The following is a 15,000-nucleotide window of genomic DNA, read 5'->3' as shown; positions in this document are numbered from 1 at the left end:
AAGGTCCCCAACTAAGCGCAAGCGCCTATGCCAGTGAGTATTGTTGTATGTTCTTGTTTATATGTTGCTGCTCTACGTGTGCTAAGGTGGCAATTGTATGAATATTTTTAATACCGTAACATTTATTATAATAACCTAACTTTCATTAGAATTTCTTTGGTGTCTCACATTATATTAAGCTGGTGGACTTAAGTTAGATGGGTTTTTTTTTTTTGTTGTTGTTTTTTTTTTTGGGGAGGGGTTAACTTACTGGTGCTGAAATATACATATTTATGTTATGTATCCGTTTTGCAGCTTGAAGCAAGCACAGTTGTAACTCTTATTTGTCGAACTATGCAAGCGAGTCTTTCAGTTTCCTCAAAATGGTCTTGAAGAGAATGTGAGAATGTGAAATATTTGCACAGTGCCGTTATGGTATTTGAGTCAACCATTTCGGGAGTTGATAGTAAGAGTTAAGGCCCTGTTTTAGTCTGCCATTTTAGTGTGCGTAGTTCGATCGCGCCTACCTGAGGGTAGGAGCTGCAAGAGGTGGTGACCACTGATGTTCTTCAGCAGTCCTAACTGTCCGTTATAGTTGGATTATATCCTTTTTTGTGGTGGTACCAAACCAGACTGTGATGGAAGAACACAGGACTGATTCAAAGACTGATGTGTAGAACAGACTCAACGGCTCCTGTGGCAATCAGGAAGTACATTATCTCCTGGGGCCTTTTTTAGAATGGAGTTGATGTTGCTCTCCCACTCCAGGTCCTGAGAGCCTATAATTCCCAAGTCTCGTCCATTGACACAGAGCAGTTGGACAATGTGAGGGGCAGCTGTGGCTCAAGGATGCTTCCTGAGGTCCACAATCATCTCTACAGTTTTGAACCTGGAGGGTTTTGTGGGCGCACCAGAGCGCCAGCTATTCCACTTCCTGTCGGTATGCCTACTCGTCACCGTCTTTGATGAGGCCGATGAATGTGGTGTCGTCTGCAAACATCAGGAGTTTGACAGCTGCCTTAAGGTGCAGTCAGTGGTGCACAGGGAGAAGAGCGGCGGAGAGAGGACGCATCCTTGGGGGACCCCACTTTGACTTATTGAGAGTAACATCAGCTTTTCTGTCTCAGTTGCCCATCCTAGTAATCAATATCTTAAGTACATGCTACAAACAGTGACCACGTTTATTTATAAATGTGCATCCCCAAAGCCAAAATGTTTGTTTGGAATGCGGCCTTGGCCACGTTTCCTGATGACTCGTTGCAGACTTCGTATTGCCGTGTCGCTTTCACACTACAGTGGAAGTGGTGCAGACGGATTCTGTTCAAATCACGGAGTCCAGATAGGCGAACTATAATTACGCCGCGTTTGTGGTTTTTTTGTCAAATCGCTCCACTGACTTCACATTCCTGCATTTAGTGTGTTCTTACAGCCCCGTAATGCTGGCGCTACTTAAAACACATGCACACACAAACACAGACATCCAGTGGTGATACACACTCGATGTGGTTAAAATACTTACTCTCTGTACTTAGGTAGAAGCACAGATACGTGTGTAAAAATAGAATTACTGATTCAGCTTCTGTCCAAAAGTTTTGATACACAGTGAACCGCGCTATTTGCAGGAAATAGAGACTGAGGCAGCCTGTGAAAATTCGTCAATAAAACTAACAAAATTAAAAAATGATTCCAAATATCGGGGGAACAAAATTGAAATGCACAATGAAAAAAAAAACGTCCTCACAGACACAATAGGTTTCTTCCTCTTTTGTTTAACTTACATCATGCTTGCACTGAGAAGCAAAAAAAAAATTAATCAAATGAGGTTTATTTGTATATAAAGCCAAACCTCAACAGAAGTTGTCTCAGTGCACTGTATAATTTTCGACAATTTGGTTCACAGAGTTATGCTCTCTAATATATGCGGGGGGTTGGGGGGGGGGGCACTTGACTTACTCGCGGTCGCTTCGCATCCCGTAAACGTCTGCGTGATCCAAAACTCAGGAGATCCTGAAGACACTACGAAGGCTTTGCCCAACACGGGTGGTGTTTCTAAGCCAGTACGTACACATAAGGACAACAGCTAACATCACATAAGAATGTGATGCTACGAGACGGCTTTTACACCTGCTGGAGTAGCGAGGGAGATCGAGACCGATTACCAGAAGCAACCCCTCGAAGCAACCGAGTGTCTTACCGTTCAGCATTCCAAGTTAATACAAAAGTGACATATTGACAGGTTGCAGCAAAATCTTATAATAGCGGCGAAAATTAATTTGGCTGGACCCTCCACCAGTTAATGTATGTATGCTAAGCACTGCAGCTGTAACATCTTATTTGGCGGAGCCGATCAAGAACGTAATTGATCGGTCGCGCAATTGAAGACATAACGGCTGATCAAAAAAAATGTGCATAAAATGCAAAAATATCGTCCGATCCGATCCAAACGATCAGATCTTGCTTCTGCGGATCCATCGCAAAGTTTTTGGACCTAGTTACTTCCCACCACTGATCCACACAGGCGCACACATTCTTTGATAATTTTGTAAAAGTGCATTTGCTCTTTGAATGATCACCGGTGCGCATCCCCCGCAGCAGAAAGTCACAATGCGATGTTCACATGAAAGCCCAACTATGCTTGTTACGCGCGTGTGTGTGTGTGTGTGTGTGTGTGTGTGTGTGTGTGTGTGTGTGTGTGTGTGTATGTGTGTGTGTGTGTGTGTGTGTGTGTGTGGACAGACAGCAATTAAGTGGGAACATCCCAGTGGGACCAGTTCTGCCGACTCCATCAATCACACCGCAAACTGCTGGAATGTCTGCAGGGATGTGCTGGCGTGTGCGCCACACTCTCTCACTTTGTTGTGATCGCTCAGGAGAGTGGAAGTGTGCGTTTGATTTTGGAACCGCGCAACCTGATGTCTACTGCTGCTTGCGCGTCAATGAGCTTTGAAGGGGATGTCGTGAAAATGAATGAAAACAAAGTCATTTTGGTGGGATAGGCTCCAGCACCCCTCGAGACCCTTGTGAGGATAAGCGGATCGGAAAATGGGTGGATGGATGTATCTTCAGGCCGCTGAAAGCAGAGAGCGAAAGAAAGAAAAAAAAAAACCTCACAGCGCTGAAATACAGACTAAATTCTGCTCCAGTAGTAGTTTAGTACAATTTATGCAAAATGGTAAGTATAATGAATTATCGACCTAAATTAATATGTAAATATGCTTATCATACAGCCGCATTCTGTGTGAAATTCAGAGAGAAAGAAATACGGATTCTTTTCTGCCAACTGTATGGCATGACACTTTCGTGTTCAATACTTCAAGTGGAAATGGCACAAAAGTTTCTCTGTGACGGTTGTGCCCCACTCTCAATCCCGGTCAATTTATTTTGGGAGCCATGGATTCTCGTTTTAGAGCTCAAATACCCTACTTGTACTCATCACAACGTGCATATGCAACATTGCTTCCATTGTGCGCATGTGAATAGAAATGTGTGTGCGTGCTTGTGTGTGTGAAAGTGTGTGTATATGTGTGTGTGTGTGTGTGCATATGTGTGTGTTAAGATGAGTGTGGGGATGTGAAGGGGTTAAAGCGGGGAAGTGCTGGAGCCAGAGAGATTGACCCAGACATGACCTGCCTATGAGAACATGGATACGCTCGCGCGCACACACACACACAGACGACAATAATGGCGAAAAGAACAATCGCATCATGACTCGTATTTAATGTCTACAACTAAGTAATATTAATAATAGTCATATGAACTTAATTCCACACATTCAAGTGCCAGAATAAAGAACCATCCTTATTTTAACGCAAGGATTCAAGGATATGATGTTTAAAAACATGCCCCCCAAAAATTCTGAAGGTTGCCAACAACGATTACTTCCTGGCATTTGGCCAATCAGATAGCACCTCGTTGCTGCTATGGAAGCACATTAGCCGTGAAAAACACTGCAATGGGCCGGATTCAGAAGCGCCCATATGTGTGTGTGTGTGTGTGTGTGTGTGTGTGTGTGTGTGTTTTTCTGGAAGTGGTAACGACTTGTGCTCGCCGACGCTGCTCTGAGAGTAACGCACTTAGCCATCATTAAGTCCTAAACGACGTCAGTCCGGTTCCACTACGCCTCTGTTAGCGCGACTGCACGATTTAGTCCGTGGAAAAATGACTCAAAAATCTCACACCAGACGATAATCGCTGACAATTGTCATCAGAGAAATCCAAGAATCGAGCCTTTGCTGATTTTGATGGGAAAGGGGGAAAGAAGTTTTTAAAATCGGCCCAATTAGAGGTATGTGTGTTTTTGTCTTGAATGGAAGCAGATGACCAAAATGCAGTGCTAGCTTAACTTCCTGAATGGCTTTCATTATATTCAAAGTTAGAATCGGGGAGTCGGTCTGCGGCTCGGCCCAACTAAATGTTGACCACACACTTTATTAGTGGCCATCAAAAATATTGAATAGGTCTAACATTTACGATTTCAGGGCTCATGGAGGACAAACGACTCTTTATGGCCGCCATACATCAGGATAATTAGGATCACTTTTAGAGACAGCCCATAATCGAGCCTTAGCTGTCTTTGACCCAATGTTTATGGATATTTTACTTTAATTGTAACTTCTCTACCCATGACACCACCCCCTCTCAGTCCACCATCTCCATGGCAACCAATAACCGCTAACCTTTACTGTCCACCACATAAAGATGTCACCAGGCTGCCTCATTAGGTTTTGTTTTTTTTGTTTCTTTATTTTTTTTTTGGTACATCTGTACAACTCCCCGAACGACCACTCGCGTGTGTGTGTGTGTGTGTGTGTGTGTGTGTGTGTGTGTGTGTGTGTGTGTGTGTATGTGTGTGTGTGTGTGTGTGTGTGTGTGTGGACAGACAGCAATTAAGTGGGAACATCCCAGTGGGACCAGTTCTGCCGACTCCATCAATCACACCGCAAACTGCTGGAATGTCTGCAGGGATGTGCTGGCGTGTGCGCCACACTCTCTCACTTTGTTGTGATCGCTCAGGAGAGTGGAAGTGTGCGTTTGATTTTGGAACCGCGCAACCTGATGTCTACTGCTGCTTGCGCGTCAATGAGCTTTGAAGGGGATGTCGTGAAAATGAATGAAAACAAAGTCATTTTGGTGGGATAGGCTCCAGCACCCCTCGAGACCCTTGTGAGGATAAGCGGATCGGAAAATGGGTGGATGGATGTATCTTCAGGCCGCTGAAAGCAGAGAGCGAAAGAAAGAAAAAAAAAAACCTCACAGCGCTGAAATACAGACTAAATTCTGCTCCAGTAGTAGTTTAGTACAATTTATGCAAAATGGTAAGTATAATGAATTATCGACCTAAATTAATATGTAAATATGCTTATCATACAGCCGCATTCTGTGTGAAATTCAGAGAGAAAGAAATACGGATTCTTTTCTGCCAACTGTATGGCATGACACTTTCGTGTTCAATACTTCAAGTGGAAATGGCACAAAAGTTTCTCTGTGACGGTTGTGCCCCACTCTCAATCCCGGTCAATTTATTTTGGGAGCCATGGATTCTCGTTTTAGAGCTCAAATACCCTACTTGTACTCATCACAACGTGCATATGCAACATTGCTTCCATTGTGCGCATGTGAATAGAAATGTGTGTGCGTGCTTGTGTGTGTGAAAGTGTGTGTATATGTGTGTGTGTGTGTGTGCATATGTGTGTGTTAAGATGAGTGTGGGGATGTGAAGGGGTTAAAGCGGGGAAGTGCTGGAGCCAGAGAGATTGACCCAGACATGACCTGCCTATGAGAACATGGATACGCTCGCGCGCACACACACACACAGACGACAATAATGGCGAAAAGAACAATCGCATCATGACTCGTATTTAATGTCTACAACTAAGTAATATTAATAATAGTCATATGAACTTAATTCCACACATTCAAGTGCCAGAATAAAGAACCATCCTTATTTTAACGCAAGGATTCAAGGATATGATGTTTAAAAACATGCCCCCCAAAAATTCTGAAGGTTGCCAACAACGATTACTTCCTGGCATTACAACGATTCCTTCCTGGCATTTGGCCAATCAGATAGCACCTCGTTGCTGCTAGGGAAGCACATTAGCCGTGAAAAACACTGCAATGGGCCGGATTCAGAAGCGCCCATATGTGTGTGTGTGTGTGTGTGTGTGTGTGTGTGTGTGTGTGTGTGTGTGTGTTTTTCTGGAAGTGGTAACGACTTGTGCTCGCCGACGCTGCTCTGAGAGTAACGCACTTAGCCATCATTAAGTCCTAAACGACGTCAGTCCGGTTCCACTACGCCTCTGTTAGCGCGACTGCACGATTTAGTCCGTGGAAAAATGACTCAAAAATCTCACACCAGACGATAATCGCTGACAATTGTCATCAGAGAAATCCAAGAATCGAGCCTTTGCTGATTTTGATGGGAAAGGGGGAAAGAAGTTTTTAAAATCGGCCCAATTAGAGGTATGTGTGTTTTTGTCTTGAATGGAAGCAGATGACCAAAATGCAGTGCTAGCTTAACTTCCTGAATGGCTTTCATTATATTCAAAGTTAGAATCGGGGAGTCGGTCTGCGGCTCGGCCCAACTAAATGTTGACCACACACTTTATTAGTGGCCATCAAAAATATTGAATAGGTCTAACATTTACGATTTCAGGGCTCATGGAGGACAAACGACTCTTTATGGCCGCCATACATCAGGATAATTAGGATCACTTTTAGAGACAGCCCATAATCGAGCCTTAGCTGTCTTTGACCCAATGTTTATGGATATTTTACTTTAATTGTAACTTCTCTACCCATGACACCACCCCCTCTCAGTCCACCATCTCCATGGCAACCAATAACCGCTAACCTTTACTGTCCACCACATAAAGATGTCACCAGGCTGCCTCATTAGGTTTTGTTTTTTTTGTTTCTTTATTTTTTTTTTGGTACATCTGTACAACTCCCCGAACGACCACTTCTCCGGCCTTTACACAGCTGCTGAGTGTTAACACACACATCTCCACAATCTTGGCGAACGGTCCAATTCATCAAGTTGATCTCAAGTCAGGTGGAGACGAGTTCACACGAGCCAAAGCACGGTGTGTACATGAAACAGACTCAAGCTGAGATCATCTAGCCTTTACGCCTTTCCTCTCTGTCCCTCAATAAATAACGCACCCCCCCCCCCACACACACACACGCACTCACTTTGGGGTACTTGGAGGACTGTCCGCCGAGGGCTGTAAAAAGCAGGAGATGAACGTGGCAGTGAGGGAAGGTGCGGCAAGAAGACAGCTGATAAGCGAGCGTTAGTTGGTGATGTCATCATGTCTGAGATAATTTTTGACATAGTTCAAGACAAGCCCTCACCCGTGTACCTCTGTGTGCATATGCATGTGTGTGTTACATACTAAGGGTCGACGGATAAATCAGATGGCCAAAATATATATATTTTTTTATACATTTGTTGATATTGTATTTTGAATATTAAACACCATGGTATTATGTCAAGGTCCTGTGAGGAGGCCTGCGTGGCTCACCAGGTAGTTGTCTGATGGTCTCACTGACACAAAGCATCATGAAGACGATCCACCCAACGTGGGGCTTGAACCCACGACCCTGAGATTAAGAGTCTCATGCTCTACCGACTGAGCTAGCCGGGCTGACTTGGCAAATTTTGACATTGCTCGTAACGCCGGCGATTCCTCACTCCGGGTGCTGACATCTAATGTTCTGTGAGAAAGGAACCAAAAGCAAACGTCATTGATGAAGCCAGCTGTTTCTCTCCCAGTTTTGGAGGTTGTCCAGCCCGTTTCGCGACCAGTTTTGGAGGTTGTTTTAGAAAGTGGATTGTGTGAATGGCACCTGAAGTCAAAGCACCTGATTCAGTCTATTGTTGAGTGGGTGAGTGTTCTGGGCACCAACACGGACTGGTGAGGGTGGTCCTGGTCGCTGCCTGATGGTCGAGGTTACCAACAAAGTAACGTGAAAAGTTACCGCCCAACGTGGGGCTCGAACCCACGACCCTGAGATTAAGAGTCTCATGCTCTACCGACTGAGCTAGCCGGGCTGACTGTCTAAATTTTAACATAGCTTGTCAACGAAGGCGATTCCTCACTCCGGGTGCTGACATCCAATGTTCTGTGAGAAAGGAACCCAAAGCAAACATCATTGATGAAGCCAGCCTGTTTCGCGACCAGTTTTGGAAAGTCGATTTTGTGAATGGCTGTGAAGTCAAACAACCTGATTAAGTCTATTGTTGAGTGGGTGAGTGTTCTGGGCACCAACACGGACTGGTGAGGGTGGTCCTGGTCGCTGCCTGATGGTCGAGGTTACCAACAAAGTACCGTAAAAAGTTGCCGCCCAACGTGGGGCTCGAACCCACGACCCTGAGATTAAGAGTCTCATGCTCTACCGACTGAGCTAGCCGGGCTGACTGTCTAAATTTTAACATAGCTTGTCAACGAAGGCGATTCCTCACTCCGGGTGCTGACATCTAATGTTCTGTGAGAAAGGAACCAAAAGCGAACGTCATTGATGAAGCCAGCCCGTTTCGCGACCAGTTTTGGAGGTTGTTTTGGAAAGTCGATTGTGTGAATGACTGTGAAGTCAAAGCATCTGACTCAGTCTATTGTTGAGTGGGTGAGTGTTCTGGGCACCAACACGGACTGGTGAGGGTGGTCCTGGTCGCTGCCTGATGGTCGAGGTTCCCAACAAAGTAACGTAAAAAGTTATCGCCCAACGTGGGGCTCGAACCCACGACCCTGAGATTAAGAGTCTCATGCTCTACCGACTGAGCTAGCCGGGCTGACTGTCTAAATTTTAACATTGCTTGTCAACGAAGGCGATTCCTCACTCCGGGTGCTGACATCTAATGTTCTGTGAGAAAGGAACCAAAAGCAAACGTCATTGATGAAGCCAGCTGTTTCTCTCCCAGTTTTGGAGGTTGTTTGTGTGAATGGCTGTGAAGTCAAAGCATCTGATTCAGTCTATTCTTGAGTGTGTAGGTGTTCTCTCACCACCACAGAGTGGTCCTGGTAGCTGCCTGATGGTCAAGGTTCCCAACAAAGTATCGTAAAGAGTTTGCGCCCAACATGGGGCTCGAACCCACGACCCTGAGATTAAGAGTCTCATGCTCTACCGACTGAGCTAGCTGGGCTGACGCTCTAAATTTTCACATTGCTCGTCAACGACGGTGATTCTTCACTCCTGGTGCTGACATCCAATGTTTTGTGAGAAAGGAACCAAAACGAAATATCGTTGATGAAGCCAGCCCGTTTCTCGACCAGTTTTGGAGGTCATAGCGGTGTGGAACTCATAAACATGTTTTCTAAAACATTGTTTTCTGTCTTTAGTGTCCCAACTTAAATTGGACTTGGGTTTGTCGGTTGTGATGTGTTTGAAAAAGTTTAACTCTTTTCAGTTTTCCATGTTACTGTCTGTGTTCTCTCTTTATATGTATTTTCACTTATCCTGGGTGGGTCTGGAACGTATCCTGTGATAACCTGGGATTGACTGAACACATAAGATCTTTTTTTTCTGGATGTTTTTCATTGTCATTCCCATCATAAATGCTTTTAATAAGTGTGTCGCGCAGTCTCTGTTATGAACTTGGTGCAGGGCGCTTTCCAAAAGCTCCAAAGCAAACAGAGTAAAGATTCTGGCCCCCTTGCAGGAAGGAAGTGTAACATCGAGCAGAACAGGAAGTAATCCGTCTGAAAAAAAGTGAGAAAACATGCGTGCACTCGTGACTCGTCTTCTCTCAAGCATGTCAACAGTGCCACGGGAACGAAAGACTGAAAGAATCTGGAGAGAAATGAAGCACAAATCCACCTCCTGCGAGTGTGTTTGAGCAGCTGTTTTTTGCCTCAGCAAGCACCTCAAAGTGGACACTGGCAAACTCAGCGATACGCACATTGAGATGCGCCTCATTTCTGTGGAAATCGAACTTGGATCCTGACCATGTGCTCAGCGATATGTTTTTTAAAAGAAAGGTGATTGGGCAACAATTTTACAGTTCGTTGATCTTCAATGACCCCCTGTTTATCGTACGGGATACGTTCCAGACTTACTCCAATAGGAGAAATGACAGGCTCGTGAGAGCACATTAAAAAAAAAAAAAAAAGGCTTTTTAAAATATTCCTTTGTGCCTGTTCTCACACCCACTCACAAATTTCCAAATAAGATGCAGAGTGCTTGCTTCAAGCTGTTTACAATCTTTGCCACTCCCAATTAATATTGACTTTAAAACTGACACTTCAAATGAATTCACCTTTGGATGTGAAAACATCAAAATGTTCAAGCCAACCATTGACATTTGATATCACCAAATTATTCAGTGACACATACAGTACAAACAGAATATCCAACAATATTCGTCGGCATGTATTCACCATCTTTCTGTTAATCGCACTGTAACTCTTCCGTTGGAGCTGAGTGCCGCCCCGGCTTGTTGTGGCAGAACACGGTCATCCACCACAGATGTCAAACTCAAGACCCAGGGGCCAGATCCGGCACGCCGCATCATTTGTTGCGAAAGGACATCATGCGTGTCAACTTCCATGATCTTTGCCAAAATCTGGACCGAAATGTCAAATTATCATGCGTGATAAATAATGTCGAGCTCTGGCCATAATTTTGTTCCCCTGTTTAAGCTCAATTGAATAATAATTGAAGAAAATATTATGATTGACTTGAGTGATTTCAAAACGAGTCATCCATCAATTTGTTGTGTACAAGTAATAATACAATGAGGCGATTAAACATTTATTTGGTTTCACTGTCATAACAGCCCTCCGAGCGAACTCCAAAGTGCCCTGCGACAAAATCGAGTTTGGCACCGCTGTGACATTGAAGGGGTGCAACTATAAATTCGGACTTGCAGTAATCGTTCGCTGTAACACGTTTCGTCTTTCACGGCTTCGCTGGTTCACGAATTTTTTTGTGCCGAATTGTTTTTTTTTTTTTTTTTTCTCCAGTGAATTGTGTTCTGCATCCTGATTGGCTTCGAGACGGTCAACAGTCTCCGCGCCTCATCACTGTACGGCTTGCCAAATTTTCTCCATGACAAAAACCAACAATGTCGACGAAACGTTCTGCACAGTATTTCTGAAAACTATTAGCTGTTTGTAAGAAAACGTTTATACTTTTTTTTAATACTTGGGCCTGAAAAAAATGTTGAATCTTTTGTTTCATTCAATACGGTATTTTATGCATAATAATTGTAAAAAAATAAAAGAAGGCTACTTCACAGATTTCACTGATCACCGTTCTTTTGGGAACATAACCCCCGCAATAAACGAGGGATTCGTACACCTAACGCTACATTTTGTCATTTATGACATTGTTGCTGGAAATTACAGTGACGGCGGCACACATAAAAAAGAAAAATGATCTATTTTTCACAAGACGTAATGTTATCTGATCGTTACGGCAAGACTTATACGTGACTTTTCATGATTTATCGCGAGCCGCAGGAAAAAACGCAAGCCAGTGTTTGAAACACAATAGCTAACATGTTACAGATGTGTGCGCACACGCACGTGCGTGTGTGCGGGGCAGAGAGTCTGTTAGATTTATGGCACGTGGGATAAAACAGTTCTAAGTTAGATAAATAAGTAATATACTCTGGATGTGTCTCGCCCACTCTCGCTCTCTGCGGGACACACTGCTGTCTTTGTTCCCACTGAGCAAACACACACACACACACGCACACGCACACTTCGGAGGATGTTTCTTTGAAAGAATACGCCGCGTATTCTTGGGGCCACGCGTGTGCACGCGCAGCGCTTGCGTCCTTTCACACGAGCGCTGCGTAAACAAGCTTAGAGCAGCCCCTCATAAATAAGCATCGCTGCCAAAGTGTCAACGCTGCCAATGTGTTTCATGCCCCGGCCGACGTGTTCTTGTATCCCGGCCCGCCGCGTCCTATCAGGATTAGCTTGGAATGTACGCACTTCCTCTCACCGTCTCACCATCCTCCGCCCCGCCGATGTGCGCACTTTGCCAGGCACACGCTTGCGAGCGAAAGTCGAGTCGAATGAAGGTTTCAAGAGAACACAGCGAAACCACTCGTTTATCGCCGGGGTTACGTTGACAGCGATAGAGTGAAATTCGGCGTTATAGAGAGACAAAAATAAATAAAGTTGAGTTGAGTAACACTCAATTGTGGAGCTGTAAGTTTCAACAATTTCCATCTTTTTGGGGGTGGGGCTAAAACCGAGACCCCCTCAATATAAGAACTGTCGCCCCTTCAGCCGCATCATCTTTTATCTGAGTCACTTGCAACTAGCAGTTAGCTACCTCTAGCTAGCTGTGCCGACACCCCGAAAATTCATCTTGGCTTCGGATAGTCGCAGCTGCTTTACAGCACTTTGCTGTCGGTGCCAAATGTCATGCAGGCAAACTAACGAGGCGGAAAGGAGGGAAAATCTGATTTGACAGCCACCGTGTAAGCCTAGTCTTCTTAGAGCGCCTCATCGTTACAGCACGGAAAAGCCCCATGATGACTCTGTCGGATGTACAGTATTTCAGCCACAGCAGGCGCGAAGCAAATATTTCCGCGGCTCAAACGTGTGGTTATGTATTGGCGTCAGAAAGATGCTCGACAAAGTTGCATCCATTTTTCCGGATCTTACTGGTGGTATTTGATTGACGGTTGACAATTGAGCGTAGTTTCAGTGCATTCTTGGACATGCCCGTTGCTTCTGGTTGCGGAGAGGATAGCTTGATTTTTCACAATTACATTGTGCACTTGACTCCCAACTGGTGGTCGCCGAAGTTCTAGCCTTGGTCATGACCCCACCGGGTGACCATGTCACACCTTTATACTGTAAAAACTCACACACACGCACACAAAAAAAAAAAATACCACTTAAAAATATGTGACATTGTAGCAGCCCGGGCAAGAATCTACAATTAATGGGGGTTGACTGTTGTCATTTCATTAACGACTGGCTTGTTTACTCTCGCATTTGAAAACTAGAAACAACCTTTCTTTTGCTCCGTTGGTGAATAATAATAATAATAATAATAATAATAATAATAATACATTTTATTTGTGGGCCTTATTTTCAAGTGGCAAGTTATGTCCTCATGTCACTGAAGCAAAGTCAGTAGGCCTCGAATCATCGCGGCAGACTTTCTTTGATGATCATTAGCAGCTTCACACGTGCGTTTTCCATTTTCCGCGTGAGCAAAATGACGCCGCTTACCTTTCTAAAGCCAGCGAGAGATCCTTCTCGTTAAAGCACTGCGAGACATGATAAAGAACGCATTCAGCAGTAGCTCGCTCGCGCGCGCACGCGCACACACACACACACACACGCACGCACGCATGCACGCACACACACACGCACACACGCATACATTCATGTGAGGGTGTTGCTGTGGTCATATTTAAGGACAGTTGCTCTCCCATGACCACCTCCCATACCTGGGGACCTCTCTGTCTCGGACCCCCTCTGTGCTTCTGTGTTTGTGTCTGTCTGCCTCGCCGTCTCGGTCCAATCGGACCGTGTCAGTCAAGAACATGTCCGTGAAAGCACGTTTGTAACGATCGTGTCAACAACGAGCGTGTCAATAATGAACACGTCAGCAAAGAAAATATTAGAACTGCAGGGAGCAACTTCATCTAACTGTTACACTGTAAGAAAAAAAAGTGTGGTAAATGTGTACCTTTACCCCTTTCAGGGACAACGGTGACGACAGTGGACATCTTATCATGTTGTCAGGTTACCGGGTTCATGAAAGAGTTAATAGTGCATTGGCTTATCACTGGGATGGTACCTTCAATAGTACACCTATTCTACTCTTTAAACAGGGTACATACTGGGACCCTCGGGCAGATCAGAAAGATGACACACAGTAGTTGTTCAACATAAATTGAATGTGAGACCAGAGTGGTGTGCCTCTTGTTTTCTGGAGAGCAGAAATGAAATTGGCAACTGGCCTTTTGCATTTCACAGCCCAAAAACACACTCGCCCAACGTGGGGCTCGAACCCACGACCCTGAGATTAAGAGTCTCATGCTCTACCGACTGAGCTAGCCGGGCTGACTGTGCAAAGTCGAACATTGCTCGTAATGACGGCGATTCCTCACTCCGGGTGCTGACATCCACTGTTCTGTGAGAAAGGAACCAAAATGAAATATTATTGATGAGGTCAGCTTGTTTCGCGAACAGTTTTGGAGGTCATGTTGGAAAGTCGATTGTGTGAATGGCTGTGAAGTCAAAGCATCTGATTCAGTCTATTTGTGAGTGTATGAGTGTTCTGGGCACCAACACGGACTGGTGAGGGTGGTCCTGGTCGCTGCCTGACGGTCGAGGTTACAAACAAAGTAACATAAAGAGTTACCGCCCAACGTGGGGCTCGAACCCACGACCCTGAGATTAAGAGTCTCATGCTCTACCGACTGAGCTAGCCAGGCTGCCACCTCCCCGCCCTCAATCTATCTCCCACTTTCTATACACTCCATGGTTACTGGACTTCCTATGTGTGTTTGTGATCATTCATAGATATTAGGCATACTTTCGGTGCATCACTTTGCAGGTGAATGCATGCTTGGATATGACCATGAGCTGTATTTGTTGTGTGTGTGTGTGTGTGTGTGTGTGTGTACGTGTGCGCGCGCGTGTGGAATGCAGCATGCCAACATGTATTTGATTTATGGCCGAAACGCTGCCAAGGTTTGGGAGTGCTGAGATAGATTGTCGAAGAGTAAGTACTAAAATAACAATAGCTCTTGTTTTCAATGGTAGGGTGTCTCACTGACCGAATCTCTTCAATGAACAAGATCACAATCCACTACTCCGAAAGTCTCAATGGAGTCCTTAAAGGAATAGTGCTTAATGTAGGTCAGGCCCGGCTAGCTCAGTCGGTAGAGCATGAGACTCTTAATCTCAGGGTCGTGGGTTCGAGCCCCACGTTGGGCGATTGGCTTTTGTGTTGATTGGTCGCGTCAAATCGGAACCTTCTGTCTTGATGTGGATGTTCTACTCAAGTAGTGTTGTCCATTGTGACCCGCTTTTTTTTTTC

The 15,000-nt window shown here is 44.9% G+C and overlaps 1 protein-coding gene and 8 non-coding genes across 12 annotated transcripts in view; 2 read left to right on the top strand and 7 right to left on the bottom strand.

The window, feature by feature from the left end:
* The window catches only part of bbs9 (Bardet-Biedl syndrome 9), a 96,619-nt gene that overhangs the window by 66,413 nt on the left and 15,206 nt on the right, over positions 1–15,000 (top strand). The window lies entirely within an intron of this gene.
* Positions 7,556–7,628, bottom strand: trnak-cuu (transfer RNA lysine (anticodon CUU)). Its single transcript has one exon. It is a non-coding gene; the product is annotated as a tRNA-Lys (tRNA).
* trnak-cuu (transfer RNA lysine (anticodon CUU)) lies at positions 7,963–8,035 on the bottom strand. The gene has a single exon. It is a non-coding gene; the product is annotated as a tRNA-Lys (tRNA).
* On the bottom strand, positions 8,326–8,398 carry trnak-cuu (transfer RNA lysine (anticodon CUU)). The gene has a single exon. It is a non-coding gene; the product is annotated as a tRNA-Lys (tRNA).
* On the bottom strand, positions 8,701–8,773 carry trnak-cuu (transfer RNA lysine (anticodon CUU)). The gene has a single exon. It is a non-coding gene; the product is annotated as a tRNA-Lys (tRNA).
* trnak-cuu (transfer RNA lysine (anticodon CUU)) lies at positions 9,052–9,124 on the bottom strand. The gene has a single exon. It is a non-coding gene; the product is annotated as a tRNA-Lys (tRNA).
* On the bottom strand, positions 13,946–14,018 carry trnak-cuu (transfer RNA lysine (anticodon CUU)). Its single transcript has one exon. It is a non-coding gene; the product is annotated as a tRNA-Lys (tRNA).
* trnak-cuu (transfer RNA lysine (anticodon CUU)) lies at positions 14,320–14,392 on the bottom strand. Its single transcript has one exon. It is a non-coding gene; the product is annotated as a tRNA-Lys (tRNA).
* Positions 14,825–14,897, top strand: trnak-cuu (transfer RNA lysine (anticodon CUU)). Its single transcript has one exon. It is a non-coding gene; the product is annotated as a tRNA-Lys (tRNA).

Source organism: Hippocampus comes, unplaced genomic scaffold (genome assembly GCF_001891065.2).
Source record: "Hippocampus comes isolate QL1 unplaced genomic scaffold, H_comes_QL1_v1.1 scaffold249, whole genome shotgun sequence".
NCBI lineage: Eukaryota > Metazoa > Chordata > Actinopteri > Syngnathiformes > Syngnathidae > Hippocampus > Hippocampus comes.
The sequence above is the reverse complement of the archived record's forward strand: the minus strand, read 5'-3'. Positions and strand labels throughout refer to the sequence as shown.